Raw genomic sequence first — 15,006 nt, forward strand, 5'->3', positions numbered from 1 at the left:
TTTTTTTAACAAAGTTGCAGACTTTTCACCCCCTCTCCCCCTTCCCAGGTCCAGTTTCTTTTGGTCTCAGTTGGAGAAGGAAGTTTTTTTTTTTTTAAAGCTGGGGGTGGGATTTGTAGGGAGGAGGAGGAGGAGGAGGGCCCGAATTGAAGTTATTGATCTGGAGGCTGGAGTTGCAGGAGCTGGAGCTGTGATGGAATGTGGGAGTGTGGCAATCACGTGAAATTCCCCCCCCCCTCCCTCCTTTGCTGGCCTGCTGGGGTGGGGGGTGCCATGGGAGAGCTCGTGTTCAGGGGGTGGGCACTGGGGGGGGGGGGAGAGGAGAAACACCCTGTGGAGGGAGCCGCCTGGAGCGCGCCCCCCTCCTCCCCCGCTAACCTCCTCCCCTCCAGCGGAGCGAGGCGCGGAGGCCCGGGAGGAGGAGGACAAAGGGCGGCTTGTGAGAATGTGGCGGGGCCCGGGAGCGTCCCAGGGAGAATCAGTCTGCGCCGCCCCCACTCCTCCAGCCCCTGCCCCCATCCACTGCTGCGGCCTCCTCAGTTCCTGGGCCGGCCCCACAAGGCTGCCTCCTGCCCTGCGCTTCTCCCTAGCCGTGCCCAAGAAAGCGCCGCCCGCAGCATCCTCAGCAGCCCCCTCCCCCAGTTTGTGGCTTTTCTTGCCCCACTTAGCCCAGTGTCCGGGCTGGCCACAGACAGGGCTGCGAGCTCCCGTGGTGGTGGGGATACGTTGGTCCCACCCAAATACCGCTTTCCTCTTGGGAGGGGGAGGAGGGGGCTCTGTAATCGACACTTGCCTGCCCCTTGCTCCGGAGCTGTTGTGAAGCGAAGTCAAACACATGCTGCTCCAGCCCATAATGGATCAGACATGGAGGGGGTGGGGGCGAAGGAAGAAGGCCTGGCATAGTAAAGAGCTGGTAACTCTTGGAAGCCTGGAGGATCGTGTAGCTATGAATACAGACCCCGGAAAAGGGTTGGGGGGATGTTTCCTGGTGTAAAAGGAACAGTTTTCTCAGCTATTCTGGTGTAAATCAGGAATTAAGTGAATCTAAGTCAACACAGTTATGCAGTTCTCATTGCAGCAGGATTAGCCTCTATATGTACAGCAGTACCTATTAGAAATAGCATTCCATTTGCTTAAAACTAAACTCCCGAAGTCCCCCTTCCAAAGTCTTTTTGTTAATTTCAGGTGCCTTTGGATCAGGCTCTTAATTTTTTTGTTACCTCCAAATATTTCAAAAAGGGACAAAGAGTGTCTTCTGTTTTACTGCCTTGCATTCTTTTGCAGTCATTTTCATTTACTGAAGTTTGTACAGTTCAGAAGTGCTTTTTTTCATCAGTGACTGAAGAACAAATGTGGTGCTCTTCACTTATCTCTTTAAATGAATTGACAATGAAAGTTTTGTCAGTTGTGCATAGGTTTTGTTTTGAACTCCCCTCACGAGGGTTTATTTACACGTGCCTATGACTTTTATGCCCAGTATATAGGGCTATCAATTGGCCATATTTATGAGAAATTAGAAAAGTTGAAGCGAACAAATAAAGAGATAGACTTACAAATCTGCTAATGAAAAATCATGCAAAATTAATGGGTAAATGGTGCAAATTGTTCTGTCAGAATAGGGCCATGTTTTCCTCCTCCTAATTTATGTGTGTTCTACTCACATATGTTACAAAATGAAAACACTTTTTCCAAGTGTCTTTCTGTAAATAATACTTAAATTAGCTCAAAAATTTAGCTTCCATTTTATGTGTAGGTATGAATATAATCTGTTTTTTGTACTAGTTGCCTAAGATTTGCTAAAATGAGCAAATAGCAAAATCCTAGATTTCAGATGGAGTGGCTTGGATTTTAGTGACAGTATACTATACACTTAAGAAACTGTTAAATATTTAACCCAAACAGCAAAGAAATGTGTAACATGCCATATTCATTATTTCTCTAGTTTAAAAAATACAAATAGTAAATCAATCATCACATGTGTAATTACTGCAGTGGTAATTATCCTTGAAAAGCAGATTATCATTCTTGGTGGCCTTTGTTCAAATATCTGACTTCTTTCATTTCCCCATTTGATTTTTCTTGAATGGTGTCCATTTTTGAATGGATTAGTAATCTTCTGAGCTGAGGACAGGATTTCTAGGTGGGCTAGCAGCATGAATCAGCTGTGAAGTTTAAAGGTTCTTTGGACACAGTATTTTCAATTTAAATGCTATAAAATATTTCCTCTTAATGTTTAATGAAGAAACAATTGCTATGAGTAACATTACAAGTGTGTTGCAGGAATTTCAACAGAAACTTAAATGCAACATTGATTTGTGGTTTTTTTTTAATGACTATTAGTTTGATTATTAGGAGATAAGGAAGGTATTTATTTTACAAGTAAACAGTTTCCCCAAACTATTTCTCATCTAAATTAAACTATTGTTACATCTGTGTAAATCAGCTCTTTAAATTCATGAGTACTGTTGCCATATCTAAACAAAACATAGGATACACAGTAAATTTGCAGTTTTGCCATGTACTTAGTAACTTTTTTTCTGATGGAAAAAGGGTTTAAAAGATATTTGTGATATGGCCGTCACTTTTGATATCCTAATTTGAAACTTGTATCTTAAAGGAACAGTGACACAGATGGGTAAATCCATTAAAAACAAAATGACAGTTGAATTTTGGGAAGTTCTGTGTTGAATGAATGAAAGTAATGTTCATTAGAAATAGTGAGTGTTAAGAACTCATTGATGACTAAATGTATTTTTTTTAAATACATTTGTGAATTAGCTCTCTTTTGCTTACTCCCCCACCCCTTTGGTTTGCTGGTAACTATAGTCTAACTATCCGAGTAATTCTCACTGTCAGGTACTAGCTTTTGACATAAATGAGGAACAAGGCAGGGCATACAATAGCTGTACTCCCAACTTTTTAAGAACAATAAAAACATTTACCTAAGCACAAAGAAGGCTATCATTTGTTACAGGCTGTATACCATGCACTTTAGGGATATGCAAAAACATGCTTGGGCATAGGTGAGCAAATATTCTCCATCCAGATATATTTAAATAAGATATTTAATTTGAATATCTTAACTGACTTTATCTACAAAAAGAAACTGCAAGGTTGTTTTTAGTACAGTATACTAAGAATAAGTTGCATCAAACTTATCAATCTTGACCTATTTTTCATTTTGCCAGTTTATCTCTTTTATTGTGAATTTTCTGAAAGGGAACCTTACGGTATGTGTTTTATGTGATCAAAACAGTCCTGGACACACAAGAAAAGGGAGGGGAGGTAGTGGAGGTCAGCAATATGTAAGTGTGAAAGCTACGAAAGAAGCCAAGTTGCAAAAGAGAAGATGTTGTTCAGACAGATCATTTATATTCCTTTTTAAACTCAGGATGCTTGAGGGCCAGAATTGCCCTAAATGTATTCAGAAATGTACTTGGGACCCTCTGACCGGAGGAAGCAAGGGAAGAAGAGTGATTCAGTTGTGTCTTATTTAAGTTGTCCTTTTAAATGGCTAATCTTTTTGTACCTTGGCACAATGTATAAGATATCACACTTAGGTTACTGACCTCTTTTCTTTCACTTGTGGGTTTTTGTTTTTTTGTTCTTATTAAAGTTTTTTGATCAAAAATGATTTGTGTAGAACTGTATGCATGAAAATTTAGTCATCCTTGTCATCTGTGAAGAAAAATTGGAGAAATTGAATGAAAAGGCAGTCTAATGCATCTTTAAATCCCATCCTTCTCAACCAAAGTCAGGTAATACCCATTAGGCTAAAGTCATCTGTGAAAAATCACTAGAAATTGTAGGTGTTAAATAAGTCACCACAGGGAGCTGGTATAGTCCCACAAATTTAATAGAAACATTGAACTCTCAGGACTTATTTAAGCATTTTTATTTTTCTCTGTCACTTCAGAATGAATTTCCTTGTACTGTTATTTAGTAACCTGCTTTTATAATTCTGTGGCTTAATTTATTAAATGTTTAGTTCCTAGAAAGAAGGAAAATGTGCTCACTGAACTATATAGGTTCAATCTGCCTAAAATAGGCACATATCTTGAAATGATACCAGGGCAATGCCCTGCATTTTTTCGAGTTATGCCCTCTTTTAAGAAAACAAAGGTGCTCTTTCAATCTTGTTTGTACTTGCATCTGCAACTTCTGCAAAGTTGGTAGTGGGTGAAGTTGATCAATTTTATCTCCCCTCTCCCGTATTTATGTATGTATTTAATGTGACTAAGTCTCTATAATCAATATGAAACAATGATAAGTTTCTTGCATACAAGGTACAGATGCTATACTATGCTGGTATTTAAGGTACAGGGGTAATGGATTATTGTAACAAAAGGAAGCTATCTTAGGAACAATATTTAAGAAATAATTTAACATTCAAATTCCCATCACACAGTAGCACTTCTATTAATTTCTCAACTAGCTGAATGTTTATCACCCCCACACTGCCCAACCTCTAAATTACATGGGCTGGATGTTAGTCATTAGATTGTCTGCAGATTAGACTATAATCAATCTATCATAAACAAAAACAGCAATTACTATTAGCATGATCCCTTTTAAACTCAAAACGAAGTTCCAGCACTCATAGTCTGAAGAACATTTTCTGAAAGACCTGGTTTCAGGATTTCAAGAGGTTCTTTCATAATCATCTTATAGGGAGGGAGCAAAACATTTATAAGATTCTACTTGTTTTGATGCATAAGTGGATTGTTGGCTTTTATTTGGCTACCCAAAAGGGCAAAAATTAGATATTGAACACAAAAGCATACATAAAAAATCAAATTACAAAGGGATTTAATATGACAATCTTACAGTGTTATAGTTTTGGCTACTTATAGCTATGCTTTTATTTTTGGCTTGCCACACTCACTATTCCCATGTTCCTATTAAAATATTCCCCCTCCCCATCTCACTAATTCTCTCTGACATTGCTAATGTTTACTAGTGAATTTATCAACTTTGATATCAAGTTGCTTTTTGGGGACCAATGCAAGTCAAATTGATCATTTCTCTCCATTTCTCAAGAGCGGGGGGGAGGGGGGGAATCTTGGAAACCTTCTATCTGTAAATATTGTAGTTATGAACTGAATTGTTAGTTGCTATGAGGCTGAAATCTTGAGATAAAGATGCCTTAAAAGGACTAGAAATCTAGAAGTATGGCTTCAGTTTTCTAGTTGCAGTTGACTCTTGCAACAAGGGAACTTCTTAATATGGAGACATGTAGGATAAGATGTTCCACCAAAACTAAGATTTCTTTAAAAGACTTTAATTCATTCAATGTAACTGGTTTAATAGTTTTAATTTCTTTGTTATGAAATGCATGCTCAGTACTGTAGTCTCATACATTTTGGGGGGAAAACCCCTTTCTTTCTATCTCTTTTAGTTAATTATTTGTAAATGAGAATAGGACTTAAACCCTCTCCAGCCCCAAACTTGTTAGAAATCTTCTGGATTAAATGTTTTTGTTTGAAACAGTGAATGTGGTAAGAATATTGATACCTCAAGGAAAAAACCCTAAACATTTTGTCTGATATGTATTTGGAGTTTTGTACTGGCTCTTGTGGTACAGGCAAAAGACAGTATTAGTCCTACTGGGAATGGGGCAAATGCAACTTCCTTCTCCTGTTTCAATTAAATCAAAATTGTGGTCAAATATATATAATTTTTTCCCCTGCGGGGACAACATTTTCCTCTAACTGAAATTGTGTATGATTGATCTATTGGACTATGGAAAGGTGCATGTATGGTTTTAAGAGTATTGTGCAGTGCTTTTACTACAAAGCAATTGAAATATAAGCATTAAAGTTGTTCAGTTGCTCTCTTTATAACAGTCAAATAGTGTAAGGGAAGCTTTTAAATAATTCTAAATCATTATGTAACACTTGGCATAGAAGTCTGACAGAAGATGAATCTTTGAAATCAGAGTTCAGTAGTCGGTTTTGTTTTTGTTTAATTTTAGGCAACTTGAGTTCTTAGCATGCATCACATTCACTTCAAGTATGAGTAATTATGCTAGTTTAGCAATTATTAGAGATGAAAGAAATTCTGTTATATATGAATCCTCCTAAACTTCAGTAGCTTTAGTTTTAGCCAGGATAATGATCAAGCAGTAGTTAGCCATATGCCTGGGGACTATGCTATAGCAAAAGAAGATTGGGCTGATCTTGGGGAGATCTTTATTACAGCACATTACAATCAGCATTTTCATTCAGTCCACCTACTTTTATGGGTTTATAGTATGGTCACAAAAATTCTACTTTCAGTTATTTTGTAGCATATGTGTGTAAGATGCTGTTACACACCAAAATAATTTTAAAATGAGGAATATTTTCCTCCAATATTACGGTACTAGTTAAAATTGTACAAACTTTTTTTAACTGAAAAAGTTTGTTTTTGTTTACATTCCTTTACTATTTCTGAAGACTTTCTTTTCCTCCAGAATGCTGAAGTTTTCCAGTGTTTGTATTCTTCTTGGATGTGTATAGCATTTATTTTAAGTGGAAAGATACTGTAGGTCAGGGATGGGGAACCTAAGGCCTGGAGGCCAGATGTGGCCCTCGGCTTGTCTGGATCCGGCCCCCGAGGTTCAGGACTCCTCCTCAACATTGGGGAGCCTGTGCTGGCACTCCAAGCCCCCCGCTGTTCTCCCATTGGGTGGGAGCACACAAAATCTACTAGTCTGGGCCTTCCCCTCCCTTTCCCCCAAGCTCTGGTGTGCAAGGAGAATGGAGGGGATCAGAGAAGATTTGTTGTTTTGTTTTGTTTGCTTCTCACTTGTCTGTGGCCCCTGACTGATTTTTCTGTGAGTCAGCGGCCCCCAGACCCAGAAAAGGTTCCCCACCTCTTCTGTAGATTAAAGAACACCTACTGTACATGCTGTGGAGTAGGTTTTTGTTCATACACTTGAAATTATATTACGATGTATACGCTAAATACAGTAGTCTTGTCAGCTATTCAAGTTTTAAAAATGCCCTGAATACTGTATCACTGATATTTAATGGCAGTTATTTCCCCACCTCCACCATTATTGACTTCAGTGGGAACAGGAGAGAGGGCTTACTATTTGCATTAGTAATTCATCTGAAATATTCCATTTTAATGAGTCTAGTATCTTTCACCCTCCTCCCTTTTCTAAATCTCTTAAATGCTACAATATATTTAATTTGATATGCCTTGACGGGATTTAACAAAAAAAAAAATCCCTTCCTTTTAAAATATTTCTTTTACACATCAGGTTAGGCCCTGGTCTACACTAGGGAGTTATTTTGAAATAACTTCCCTTATTTCAAAACAGTAAGCGGAGTGTCCACACACCAAGCCTATTATTTTGAGATAACTCCCACTTCCCATGAGGAATAATGCTTATTTCGAAATAGCTATTTCAAAATAGCAGTAGTGTGGATACTCCACTGCTACTATTTCAAAATAACTACTCGCCAGAGTCATTCAAAGTAATTACTCCCCAGTGCTTCCAGGGGCTATACGTCGAGGTAGTGCGTCTACATTAAGGGAGCCTGCCTTGGACTAATTTCGAGACTTCTGTGTAGGGTGCACACACTATTTTGAAATAGGTAATTCAGAAGTTATTATTTCAAAATAAGTTATTGGTAACGTTAGACTATATATTGGTCAACAAAACATGTTATGGCTCTGAAAGTACAGGAGGCCATCGACTTGCAACCGCCTGAGTTCTGACCCACTGCACTTACAACCATTTTTGTAAGTGCGAAAGGGGCTGAAAACCCCCGACTTACGTCCTTGGCCCGCATTTACGACAGCGCACAGTGCCTATTGTAAATGAGGGTTCGCGTTACAACGCCCCCGACTTGTGACGCTTCCCCCGGAACCAATCGCATTGCAAGTCAGTGGCATTCTGTACATTTCTTTGGAGGGAGGTATATTTTGTTTTTCTAACGGTGTCAACATATTTTCTAAATTTTGATTATACTATTGTGTGTGGTGGGCCTGCAGGGGTGTTTTTGATTTATCTCTTTTAGTTATTCTACACTTCCTTCCTTGCAATTGTGGTCCTTACAATCTCTGATCCTCTAATCCCAGAACAACAGGGACTTTGAGATGCATGCTCAATGCAACTTCTTGTTATCCTGAAAAAAGGTGGATGAAATGGTTGACTGTTGGCCTGTGTGTGACTTCTGGGAAGTGGTTGGGTTATGTACTTAAGAGCCAGAGTAGGAGAAAAAGATTTATATCTTATGATTTAAGGTTGAGCTGTTGAGTAGATTGAGTGGTAAAGGCTAGTGAGCCAAATACAAATGTAAATCAAGAGAGGAAGGGGAGTGAGTACTAAGTACTTTTCTGGTTGCGTAAAAGTAAGACAAGAATGATAAGAAGAACAAAAGGCGATGTACAAAATTGTAAAACAAAGAAGCAAATTCTGTGGAAGCAGCTTCCTGATAAACATTTATACAAAGAACAACCTAGGTCATGCAAATTTTAATTAACACTGAGCTCATTTTTTGATAAATGTGTATCATTAATTTAATATAAAAAATCTATTAGTTCTGCAAATGGGATCAGTGGCCAGAAAGTCTTGTTGCTTAACATTGGGTGTCAAAATTAGTGAACTGATCTTTTAGAAGTGTTGAGCATCTGTTTACCTCTTTGAAAATGAGATCACTTTTAAATGCCTGCATTTAGGCGTTAATATTTTGGCACGGGTTGTTTCTGCTTCTAAACTTCTATACACTGTAGTTCAGACTGCTTCAGATGTACTTCTCTTCAAAAGAGTCCAGCTTTTTGTGGAAACATTTAATTTAATCCCTATTTTCTAAGTATAGAGGCAGGTACAGGCCTCTGAAAATAATCTAAATTCATAATTATGACCATCCATGTGCCATATAACTCATCACCTACACTTAAAGGGTATTACTAAAGTGAGAGAGAAAGAATGAATGGCTTATTTGTAGCCGTGATGTATTATGAGGAATCCGAACTCTGAAACCACTACTATTATATAATGGACTCTGTAACTGTGCATAAATATTATCTTGGATATTCTTTTCACTCCCTGATTTTTATCATGCTGCACTGATTATCTATGATGATGTTCTTGAAAGTAAATAGAGGTTGTACCTCCCATAACCAGGACTTCCTGGTCAGGCAACATCCGACTGGACCACGGATGTTCCTGGACCACAGAGCCCAGGAACAGGGAGGTCTGGTGGCAGGGCAGAAGTGTGCAGCAGGGGCACCAGCAACCCAGTGTGTGTGTGTGGGGAGGAGGGGGGGGAATGGGTGCTGCAGTGGAGCTCCGGCCCCTGCATCTCTGTCCCTGTCCACGGAGCTCCAGCCCCGACCCTCCGCCCCAGCTGTGGCTGCACAGCTCCTGTCTGGGTCGCAGAGCTAGGTGGCTGCTGAGCTCCGTCCCGGTTGCAGAGCTCCGCCCCCTGCCATGGAGCTAGGCAGCTGCAGAGCTCTGCCCTGGCTGCACAGCTCTGACTGTGGCACTCCGGCCCCGGAGGCATCTAGAGAGCCCCAGAGGGCTGGGTCATCGGCAGGGGCAGGCTGGAGCCCATACCCAGTGGCAGCACAAGCCAGGAGGGGAGGGACCTTTCCTGGTCTGGCAAGTCTCCTTGTTCAGGACCAGCGAGGTCAAACCTGTCATAGCTTTCAGCTGAAGGTTGGCCAAAAAGTCTGAGCACTGGTCTTGGAGTTGGACTTCTGGAGCCAGTTCTTCTCTCTGTCAGTGTATTGCCACGGTCCTGAGAAGTGCCACATTTCCTCCTTTCCGTTGACTTCCCTGAGAGTTGGGGATGCTTGGCACCATGCATATACAGCCCTGGAGGGAGCTTGAGCAAATCACTTAATTTCTTGGAGCCAGATCCCATTGAAATAAATGGATTAAGTACAGGGTGAGGATGACTCTTTCCTCTCCCACAGCCCATTAGCAGGACACAGAGCAACAGACCTATTAGCAATGTCTGCTGAGAGTACAGCAAATCTGTATAGCCGTGGTCCCCTTGGATGACCCTGTCATTCCCCAGCCACATTCCTGTATCCTCCTGCATGATGATGCAGAATCCTACTTTGCGGTGTGCAGGGGTTCCTGTTCTCATTGCATGGACTGCAGCCAATGGGAGATCAGTGGAACTGCAACAGTTTTTGGCTCCCTTTTTTGTATAACTGCAAAAGGGAAGAGAGAATTTGGCCCTCACCATCTTTGTTCTGTTATCTTTGAGGTGACAGAATAGTGCCTCACAGTGATGTTGTAAAACTTATGTGATTACAAAAAACTTTGAGATTTTTTGGTTGAATGGCACTTTGTAAAATGCATATTATCATTATCAACTCTTCCACAAAAACAATTTTAAAAAATAGTCCAAGCTTTTGTTCCTGGAGGAGAAGTTAGGGAGGCAAGGTCTGCACTCAAAACTGATTTAACTGTCCTGAAAACAAAATGGATTCTAACTTTATGAAGACACTAGAATTCTCAGTGTGGCTGGAGGGGATCTCTGTTCTGTCTTCCTCACCCATAATATTCCATCAACGTAACTGTCTCCTGACATGATTCAGTGTGTCACATTGTGATGCTGTCATCCTTGAGTGAAGAATATGAGAGCTGAAAGAGAATGGGTGTGTATGGTTTTTTTCAATGTGCCTAACCAGAAAAACTTTTTTGGTACTGTCTAAGGAGATACTGCTGTTTCAGCATAGGAATCATACTGTCTAACCAACATAGCTGAATTGGGAACCACACGCTGCTCCCGGTTCAGCTTTTATACAACAATAACTGAGAAAGGAGCTCAATGGAAGGACAGGCAGGAGAGGAGAGTGTATAAAATGGATAAGAATGTCAGGAGGGGTGTGAAGCAGTTTCAGTAAGAAGAAGGTGTAAGAGATAAGGGATGTGAAATCCCATTTAAAATGTTAACCAGTTAAACTACTTGTTTAACCGGTTAACTGGCCTGTTGTGCTGCAGGCTGGGGGAGGGAACAGCTAGAGCAGCCCCCTGCCTATAGCGTGGTGGATCCAGCTGGGCAGGGAGCACACCCCCACACACTTGGGCTGACACGCTTCACTGCAGGCTCCTAGTTCGAACTAGGGTGGCTAATGTAGTCATTTGAACTCGCAAATGAAGCCCGGGATTTAAATATCCCGGGCTTCATTTGCATGTTCCTGGGCGCCGCCATTTTAAAATGCCCGGTAGTTCGAACTACCTGCCCACGGCTACACGCGGCACAGGCTAGGTAATTTGAATTAAAGCTCCTAATTCGAACTACCATTACTCCTCCTACAATATTTAAATCCCAGGCTTCATTTGCAAGTTCGAATGATTACATTAGTAATCGAATGATTACATTAGTTCGAACTAGGGTGGCTAGTGTAGACATACCCTAACTGATTACCCCGGTAAACATTGTCTTACCAGCATGCTTACTGTAAGTTACCCCTTTATATAGCTAGAGGGGAGGAAGGTTAGTTATAATAATGAGCATTCAGTTCTATTATTTTAAACACCCCCTTCTTGAACAATGCTTTACACTTGTTAGTTGTGCTTTAAGGAACTTTACAACTTAAAAATCATGGGAGGCAGCGTATTCAGCAACACTGGAAAAGGAAGGAAGGGTTCAGTTTAATCTCAAATATATTTATTAATAAGATTATTAGTTTTAAAAAATACAAAAATTTGCTTCATTGGTACAGTAAAACTTCAATGTTATGAGCACCACTATTTTTTCAAACAAGTAATTACTTTTCTGGGAGGAGGGAAGAGGATCATATAACAAAAGTATGGTCAATTAAAGAGCAAGTCAATTTGGCTTCAGATTCCAGTGCCTTCAGATTATGATGCTGTTGATGCATTGGAAATTACTTGGAAGTGTACTGAAGGACAAGAAGAAAGTGACACAATCACCATATTTCAACGTGTGCAATCTTGTATCTGTTGTAATTTTGAGATGTTTGATTATATAAACTTCTTAGACACCTCCCCATTATAGTTAATAAAAGAGGCACTCTACTGCATCTTCAGTGGAGGTGTATTGATACTGTTAATGTGGTTCAAAAAATTAGGCCTTGCCTGGTGTTGATCAGGATATTATCATGGTTACTGACCAGAAAGAATGCAAGATCTCTTAATAAAGTAGTTTTGTAATGTATTTTGTGTGTTTACAACCCTGTTTTAGTGAGGTTATCATTGTCCCCTCAGAGTCACTATTGTGACTTTCATTGGCACCAGTGGGAATGCTATGAAAAGGTGCATTTTCACTGTGTCTAATGGGAGAATTTGGCTGATGATGAATTTCAAAGAAAGGATGAAGGGTGTAGCAGAAATGGAGACAGAATAAACAAAAAGAACTACTTTAGGGTGTGATCCTGCAATTAACTGCGTACTTGTAACTCTTTATGGACTTCAGCCAGCATTGCCCGTACAAACCGAATCTTTTATTAAAATATGTTCTAAAGCAGAGGTTCTCTAATGCACAGCACTGTGATTTCCTTCTGACAATAAAAAATATTACACAACCCCAGGAGAAAGGACTGAAGCCTGAGCTCGGCTGATACCTGACTCCCAGTGCTCCAGGTGTGGGGGGCCAAAGCTGAACCTTACCTTTGCCTTGCTATATGGCTAATCTACCTGATCATATTAAATATCTATGTGTAGATGGTGGCAATTAGGGATGTGAATGTGTACCCGAGTAAACAGTTAACTGATGAGCCTGGGATCATTGGTTAACCCTCACAGTTACATGCAGTCCCCCTCACCCTCTGCGCTGCTGCCTCTGTTTGAGAGGCAGTGGTGCACGGGAAGCAGGAGTTGTTGTACATGGGGAGCGGCCTTTTAAGACCACTCTCCACCTATGCTGGTTCCTGCGGAGCCACCTCCCCTCTCTCCTGCTGCTGCCTCCCACAGAGGCAACAGAGCAGGGGAGGACAGGCAGCTGGTGTTTGCAGGGAGTCGGCTTTTAAGCCAGCTCCCTGTGAGCAATAGCTCCTGCCGAGCTGCCTGCTTCCCCCCCACGCTGCTGCTTTTGATACAGAGGCAGCAGCCTAGGTGGCGGTGGGGGAATAGGAGCTGATACTCATGGAGAGCCTGGCTTAAAAAGTGGCTCCCCATGAGAACCAGCTCCTGACTTCTCCCCACCCCCCTTTGCAACCATGTAAATTTCAGCAGTTACAAGTTTACACAAACAAACACATTTTAACATTCCTAGTGGCAGTAAGTATCTCTTAGTTAATATGTGGACATTAGGAGGAGAGAAAAAAGAGAAAGGGTATGTCTACACTACCCTCCTAGTTCGTGGAATGAGGAGTAACGGTAGTTCGAACTAGGAAGCCTAGTTCGAACTACCTAGTTTGTGCCGCGTGTAGCCGCGCGGCACAGGGTTCGAACGAGCGGGGATTTAAAAATGGCGGAGCCCCGCTTATGCAAATGAAGCCCGGGAAATTCAAATCCCGGGCTTCATTTGCAAGTGCGGTATGCCTACATTACCCCGCTAGTTTGAACTAGCGGGGTAGTGTAGACATACCCAGAGATATTTCCAGAAATGACAGTATTTTGCAGATAGTAAAATAATGGCACACATGCTTCATTTCTGTTCTGTCTTGGTAACTAAATTGTATATTGATTATGCTAATATGATTAATGTCTCTTATCTGCAGATATCATTCAAATGTTTAGATTGAATGCATGCTTTACAAAGTATTCATCATAGAAGAAAAATACTTTTATTGAAGATGAGTTTAAATTCAAGAAATGACAATGTTAACCTTATGGCAACTTACATTAATTGAGTTATAGGAAATGCAAAGTATAAGTTTAAATGCTTATTTTTATTATAAACCATTTCTTCTCATACCGCTAGCAACCTTTTTTGCAGTGTTTGCTTTGTTTCACATCCCTTAAATAAAAGTGTTTTTAGGAAGGATACTAAATCCATAACAATCTATTTTATAGTTTTATTTTGGTATATGTGGTTTCTCTTGCTTTGTTTAATAAGTGGAAGAGAACTTTAGACATTCAGGAAGGTATGTATTTTTTCGTTATTTTGAAAATGTATTAACCTACTCACAGTAGATGAAAATAGTCTTTTTTTTTCAGTTATCTCTAGCTTTTGTTTTATTATAGCTTGTAATAGGTCAAAAATCATAAATCATAGTCTCTGTTCTCTGTAAAGGATTCCTTCCCAGTGAAAATGCACCTTTTCATAGCATTCCCACATTTCTGTTTTCATCTTTTCTTTTTTCCATGTGACATAGTCTTAGGCATACACCACTGCAGTCTAGTTCTAATAATCAGGGTACTAATACTAATAGACTAACCCTTCCACATGGGGTAGCCTAATTAGTTAGTAGACTATGTGAATTCTTCCACTGGTAGCTTTATAAACTTTTCCCGGCTTATGTAAGCCTTGTGCCATTCTGACAATCTCCTAGGTAGGAGAGATGAAATGCATGCTGACTAGCAGATATTGCAGTGTATTAGTGGAAGGTTAACTCTGCTGTCAGAATCTAGGGGCCAGATCTGTTTGTTCGTCCACTTAGTGGCTTCAGAGAGACTATTTGTATAAAATGGCAGTAAGATTTAGCCCTATTCAGTGTTGCTTTGTCAGCTTTCCTAGAACCCTCTGAGTCTGGGCATGCCAGACTGTCTGAATTCAAGCTAGGGTTTCCCCAGGATAACAAGTAGTTCTCTGACTTGGATTGCAAATCTGAACAGCCCTTACCTTTCATATATATAAAAGTTAGATTATAGATGCATTTTTTGTACTAAAGTTTAAATGCTGCTATGAGTCCAAACTCACCAGCCTTTATAAAGGTGGAGATAGAATTTCAGTTTTTCAGCTATTTTCCTTGTCAGATCCTGTTTTTTAAAAATTATATGCAAATACAATTTTTCACAATGAAGAAATGCAGTGCCACAATTGTTTTGGTGAGTGATTTCTTATTTAGAAACACTTTTTAAAATTTCATAATGTAAGTGTATAATGGGGAATTGATGGTTTATTGCTTTAAGAAGCTGACAGTCTT

General features: G+C 40.2%; 1 protein-coding gene across 11 annotated transcripts in view; it reads left to right on the forward strand.

Moving 5' to 3' along the window:
- The window catches only part of ZNF521 (zinc finger protein 521), a 281,436-nt gene that overhangs the window by 1,947 nt on the left and 264,483 nt on the right, over positions 1–15,006 (forward strand). The gene's annotated exons all lie outside the window — the stretch shown is intronic.

Source organism: Pelodiscus sinensis, chromosome 2 (assembly GCF_049634645.1).
Source record: "Pelodiscus sinensis isolate JC-2024 chromosome 2, ASM4963464v1, whole genome shotgun sequence".
Classification (NCBI taxonomy): domain Eukaryota; kingdom Metazoa; phylum Chordata; order Testudines; family Trionychidae; genus Pelodiscus; species Pelodiscus sinensis.